We start from the raw sequence: 7,291 nt of genomic DNA on the forward strand, positions 1-7,291 counted from the left end.
TTTAGAGGATATGTTGAGGGTTGTGCTATTGAGTTTAAAGGCATTTGGGAGGACCATTTGCCCTTAGTGGAGTTCAGCGTATAACAACAGCTTATCAAGCAAGTATTAAGATGGCTCCATATGAGGCACTATATGGGCGAAGGTGTCGCCGCCTACTTGTTGGGCGAATTGGGGAAAAGGCAAATACTTGGACCGAGTTGGTAGCGAATCATCAAGACAAGATTAAGGTAATCGGGAAGAGGTTAAAGAGGCGGCGGATCGACAAAAGTCTTATGCCGATCCGAAGCGTAAGGATATTGAATATGCGGTAGGAGACATGGTCTTTTGAAAGTTTCGCCTTGGAAGAAGATCTTGAGATTTGGTAAAAGGGTAAGTTGAGCCCACGGTTTATTGGACCTTATCGAATCATTAAGCGGATAGGGCGGTGGCTTATCAACTAGAGCTACCTCCGTAATGGATCGCATTCACGATGTCTTCCATGTGTCCATGCTAAGGCGATATCGTTCGACCCAACTCATATCGTGCGATTCATGTAAATTAAGGTACAATGGATTTGACCTTTGAAGAGGAACTCTGCAAATACTTGATCGTGATGTCAAGGTGTTGAGAAAGAGGTCATCCTGCTGGTAAAGGTACTTTGGAGGAACCATGGCAAGGAAGAAGCTACCTGGGGACCAAGAGGCAATGCGTCGCGATAGCATACCCTCAACTGTTTGGACTGTAAATTTCGAGGCGAAATTTCTTTAAGGAGGGTAGAGTTGTAACATCCCGATTTTCGGTTTTTCGCAATTCTTGATATTTTAAGTAAATTTCTAAAATTTGGTAGGTGATGATGGAATTCATAATTTGGGTATGTAAATGGGATTATGGAAGGCCCATGAGTTGGCCAAAACCCTGGAATTTTTAAATTTTGGACTTAGGAGTTAGGGGTTCGGCTAGGTGCCCTTATATTAAGTTGTGGGTAAAGTGTATCACAAAAGATCCTCCGGCAAAGTGGCTAAGTGACACCACTAGAGAGCTTTAAAGGTGGCGTGTAAGTGTTGGGGAAGACACAGGATCGATTCCTGTGTTGGCAAATAGGAGTATTTATTTTTGTGCGGGAAGGGTAAGTGTTGGAACCCGAGTGGATTCTCGTAAGAGGAGAGAGTTGGATCAAGTCAAATGCATAAATTAAGGAAGGATAAGGGAGAGATTTTAGGGATGTGATATGGAAATAGAGTTGGCGAATAAGGGAGTTTGGAGAGGGATTTTCTGCAGAGGGGTATTAGGTTAGTAATTTCGGCATTAGGGTCTTAGTTGTGCCGATTTTGTTCTTTGGTGTGTAGCTTTTTCTCTCTTCTTTCCAGCCGAATCTACCTCCCTTCTACTCAATTTTCTTCCTTTTCTTTCTTTCAAATCAGCCCACTATTTCCTTTCATTCACCATTGTTTTCCTTATCTCTATTTTTGCCGAAGTCTTAAAAAGCCGAATCGATGAAGATAGGGGTGCCGATTCTTTGTGACCAGCAACCTTTTCTTCCTTCTCAATAGTTGGCGTTCGATTCCCTTACCTTTTAGGCATCCGGATTCAAGAGGAGAAAGACTGTGGTAAGTGTTCAAACTCTAAACAATTCCTTGTGTAGCTTTGGCCAAAAGCCAAACTCCAAGTTTAGGAGATGGCGAATATGGGCATAGACTCTATGGGGTCTTCTTTTAATATTTTTGGTTTATTTATAGAAGGAGCAGCAAGGTGTAGTGTCGATTTGGAGTAGCTTGGATCACGGAGTAGCTAGGCCTAGTCATCATTCGCGACAAAGGTAAGGTGCCTAAGGCCATTAGGGATGGTGGCGAATGTGTAAGTGTTAATATTGGAAAGTTCTTAATTTGGTTCAATTATTGCGAGCTGATCTATTTAACAATTGATTATAGGAGAAATCGTGTAGGAGATCTCGTCAAGGAATATCGCAAATCAGGTGTGTAACGAACCCTTTCATAGCTTAAAGCGATAAGATGCCGAAAAGCCAAAATGCCGAAATTCTGGCATTTCGAGGACTTGTGAGCAAGCGAACGCTCACTAGTTAGTTAGAATCGATGAGACGGTGATCGAGAACGATGGAAACGGTAAGAATGTGATTTTTGGCGTTCTTGGTAAGTTGGGCCTCGAGGGGCCGAAGTGGGGCCCATTAGGCTTTCGGGCCCATTTGGGTAAAATTGGTAGAAAACGGAAATCTGTTAAATTGCATGATAAGACAGTTAAAACCGTTATGGAATATAGGCTAAGTGGGCCTAGATGACAGAATTGGCTAAGTAGGGCCCATTAGGGGTTTTAGGCCCAATAACTCGATTTCGCTAAAAATGGGCCAGAATCACTGTTTGCACCCATGGATTGTTAGTAATCGTTAATGAACATGGAAACCCTAATTTTTGGTAAAATTACGAGATTACCCTTATAATATGAAAATGACCGTTTTGCCCCTAGGTAAAAATGACCATTATACCCCTAGGGTTTATGTATGATTTTAATACATGGGATTTTGATAAATATGGTATGTATGATATGCACATGAAATGTATGATATGCACATGAGGTAATCATAAATGCATTGGGTTGGGTTTTTATATGGATGGAGGAAGTGAAAAAGGGCTTATGCCCCAGTTATCAAAAGGGCTTATGCCCCAGTTATCAAAAGGGCTTATGCCCCAGTTATTGAAAGGGCTTTTGCCCCAGTTATTAAAAGAGGCTAGGCCTCCAGTTATATGATGCACATGAAATGTATGATATGCACATGAGGTAATCATAAATGCATTGGGTTAGGTTTTTATATGGATGGAGGAAGTGAAAGAGGGCTTATGCCCCGATTATCAAAAGGGCTTATGCCCGCTTATCAAAAGGGCTTATGCCCCGATTATAAAGGGCTTATGCCCGTTATTGAAAGGGCTTTTGCCCTCAGTTATTAAAAGAGGCTAGGCCTCGGTTATATGATAAAGCAACTATCTTTGCCAAGGGAGAGTTTAGCGGGGTGGGTCGAGTTAATCCCACATGGTGTGTTGGTTGGTACTGTGGAGAGTAGCGGATGGTGGGTTGAGTAGTCTCCCCAAATGGGTTGCATTCTTTCATTGAAATTATATGTGACATTGAAATGGGCCTAAGGGCCATACCGTTTACAGTAAAGGCTTCGGCCCAGTAATATGAAATATGAAAAGGCTTCGGCCCAGTATTATGAAATATGAAATATGAAAAGGGCTACGACCCAGTGCATGATTGAGATTGGATTTGGGCTTAGACCCAACAGTCATTATTGTTTTGGGCTCGAAAGGGCTTGTTGCACACTGAGTTTCCAAACTCACCCCCCTTTCCTTAACCTTGCAGGTGAGCCTTGATGTGGGGACTTGGGCCGGAGGGGATTCAGAGTGGCCACGGTGATCGTCTTGGGCTTTAAATAAAGTGTTGGTTTCCATTTAATTTCCTTTAACTATTATTTGATGTTTTATGATATAATATGAGGTTTTAAATTATGTTAGACAACTTGTGCTACTCGGTTTGAGTGAAAACGAGTAAAAGGGCTTAATCGGTAAAAATACCTAATAGTCATAAGTATATGTTAGAGTGAGAATTTGATGTTGCCATAGAAGATAAAAGTAATCAGCATGTCATAAAACATGAGAATAAGGGATGAAGTTTAATTCCCGAGCCTAGGGGCAAAAGTGTAAATATGCAAAAGTTTAGGGGCAAAATTGTAATTTTTCCAAAGTTTGAATTAAGGACTTTTTTGAATAGTAAATTAATTAAATAAGTAAAATATGATGTTTTAGATCCCGGAAAACGAGATTTGAACCTAGAATGAGAGAAAAATCAAAAATTGGGAAAGTTGGTAAAATGGCCGTTTTAGTATCGAGGTAAGTTCATATGTATAATAAGCATTAATTTATGCATGTTTCAATATAAAATTGATATATTTATTATGATTTTCGAGGTGTTGAAAGTATGTAAGTTGGTATGATAATAATCAAATAATAATGTCAGTAATTTATATTTGAAAGTTAAATTTAGTGAATTAATTGAATTATGTTAAATTAAATGATTATGGTGCCAAGTATATGAATTGATTTAAAAATATGTCTATGGTACATGAAGTGCATTGAATTATCATACATAAATGTGATTTCTATGATTATGGATATTATGGGAAATTGTAAGTTCATATGATTTTTAATAAGGCAATGTGTTATTGCCTTGATATTAAATGAGATGTAAGTTTATATGTAAGTAATACATCAATATTGCTTGTATTATGATATTTTATAATAATATTGGAAATATGTTTGTGGATAATTACTTGATTGGTGAAATTGTTGGAAAAGAGAGAGAAATCCCAGTTGAACCTTCGGAAAGATTGGATGATACAGTGTAATATCCTGAATTAGGGCTTAATCGGAATAGTGGTTTCGTGACCACAAATCCGAGATAGAAATAATTATTTTATAATTATTTTGATGATTATGATATGATTGCATGATTGTGTGAAAATTTTGTGATGAAATTCTATGCCTAAAGTGCTTAAATTGAAAGTAGGGACTAAATCGAATAAGTTGCAAAACTTGCATTCTAGAAGTTTTTAGTATGAAATTGTTTTGGAATATTAATGAGGAGGTCTTAAATAGAAATTTGACCAATTTTAAGTTCATGGACAAAATTAGGACATGGAAGGAATTTTTGGAAAGTTTAGTAGTAAGGGTATTTTGGTCATTTAGTTATTAAAATGAATTAAAAACAAAATTAAAAGCCAATTTTTGTCCATCTTCTTCATTAGGCCGAAATTTCAAGGGTTCTCCATAGCTAGGGTTTGTTTCAAGCTTCCAAGCTCCATAGTAAGTGATTCCAAGCCCCGTTTTTAATGTTCTTTACGTTTTTGGAATCCCGGTAGCTCGATTAAGCTTATGTTAGCAATAATTCAACCTAGGGTTTATATTTGGAAAAATACCCATAGGTGAAATTTGTGTATTTTGATGTTTTATGATAGAATATGAGGTTTTAAATTATGTTAGACAACTTGTGCTACTCGGTTTTGAGTGAAAACGAGTAAAAGGGCTTAATCGGTAAAAATACCTAATAGTCACAAGTATATGTTAGAGAGAGAATTTGATGTTGCCATAGAAGGGAAAAGTGATTAGCATGTTATAAAACATAAGAATAAGGAATAAAGTTTAATTCCGAGCCTAGGGGCAAAAGTGTAATTATGCAAAAGTTTAGGGGCAAAAGTGTAATTTTTCCAAAGTTCGTATTAAATGCTGTTTTGATGAATGTATGTATTAAATAAGATTAATTTGGCATCATAGATCAAGAGAAACGAGATTCAAGTCGCGATCGAGGAAAATAAAAGATTGTGGACTAAATTGCAAAATCTTTATATTTTGGTACCAAGGTAAGTTCATGTGTAAATAATGTAGCATAATTGTTATTTTAAGTTATTGATGTTAATTATATGATACGCTGATTTTTAATCGTGAAATATTATGCTTTGTGTTTAATGTTGAGTAATATGCAAATCATGTTTACTACTTGATAAATATGAATTGCTACAGAGTATCGGCCCGATATTCAATGGAAGACGACAAATGTGAGATCGAGGAAAAGCCCGTTTGAACCTAAGGAATAGATTAGGATACAAGTGACATGTCACTAGGATGGTTGAGCATCCGTGTAACATCCTGATTTTCGGGTTTTTCGTGATTCTTGATATTTTAAGTAAATTTCTAAAATTTGGTAGGTGATGATGGAAGTCATAATTTGGGTATGTAAATGGGCTTATGGAAGGCCCATGAGTTGGCCAAAACCGGTGGAATTTTTAAATTTTGGACTTAAGAGTTAGGGGTTCGGCTAGGTGCCCTTATATTAAGTTGTGGGTAAAGTGTATCACAAAAGATCCTCCGCAAAGTGGCTAAGGACGCCACTAGGGAGCTTTAAAGGTGGCGTGTAAGTGTTGGGGAAGACACAGGATCGATTCCTGTGTTGGCAAATAGGAGTATTTATTTTTGTGCAGAAGGGTAAGTGTTGGAACCCGAGTGGATTCGTAAGAGGAGAGAGTTGGATCAAGTCAAATGCATAAATTAAGGAGGGATAAGGGAGAGATTTTAGGGATGTGATATGGAGATAGAGTTGGCCTAATAAGGGAGTTTGGAGAGGGATTTTCTAGGCAGAGGGGTATTAGGTTAGTAATTTCGGCATTAGGGTCTTAGTTGTGCCGATTTTGTTCTTTGGTGTGTAGCTTTTTCTCTTTCTTTTCCAGCCGAATCTACCTCCCTTCTACTCAATTTTTTCCTTTTTCTTTCTTTCAAATCAGCCCACTATTTCCTTTCATTCACCATTGTTTTCCTTATCTCTATTTTTTGCCGAAGTGCCGCAAAAAGTTTAATCAATGAAGATAGGGGTGCCGATTCTTTGTGACCAGCAACCTTTTTCTTCCTTCTCAATAGTTGGCGTTCGATTCCCTTACCTTTTAGGCATCCGGATTCAAGAGGAGAAAGGCTGTGGTAAGTGTTCAAACTCTAAACAATTCCTAGTGTAGCTTTGGCCAAAAGCCAAACTCCAAGTTTAGGAGATGGCGAATATGGGCATAGACTCTATGGGGTCTTTTTTAATATTTTTGGTTTATTTATTGAAGGAGCAGCAAGGTAGGTGTAGTGTCGATTTGGAGTAGCTTGGATCGCGGAGTAGCTAGGCCTAGTCATCAATCGCGACAAAGGTAAGGTGCCTAAGGCCATTAGGGATGGTGGCCGAATGTGTAAGTGTTAATATTGGAAAGTTCTTAATTTGGTTCAATTATTGCGAGCTGATATATTTAACAATTGATTATAGGAGAAATCGTAGGAGATCTCGTCAAGGAATATTGCAAATCGGTGTGTAACGAACCCTTTCATAGCTTAAAGCGATAAGATGTCGAAAAGTCAAATGCCAAATTTCGCATTTCGAGGACTTGTGAGCAATGAACGCTCACTAGTTAGTTAGAATCGATGAGACGGTGATCGAGAACGATGGAAACAGTAAGAATGTGATTTTTGGCGTTCTTGGTAAGTTGGGCCTCGAGGGTCAAGTAGAACCCATTGGGCTTTCGCCCATTTGGGTAAAATTGGTAGAAAATGGAAATCATTAAATTGCATGATAAGACCGTTAAAACCGTTATGGAATATAGGCTAAGTGGGCCTAGATGATGAATTGGCTAAGTAGGGCCCATTAGGGTTTTAGGCCCAATAACTCGATTTCGCTAAAATGGGCCGTAATCACTGTTTGCACCCATGGATTGTTAGTAATCGTT

This window comes from Gossypium arboreum, chromosome 9 (genome assembly GCF_025698485.1).
Source record: "Gossypium arboreum isolate Shixiya-1 chromosome 9, ASM2569848v2, whole genome shotgun sequence".
Classification (NCBI taxonomy): domain Eukaryota; kingdom Viridiplantae; phylum Streptophyta; class Magnoliopsida; order Malvales; family Malvaceae; genus Gossypium; species Gossypium arboreum.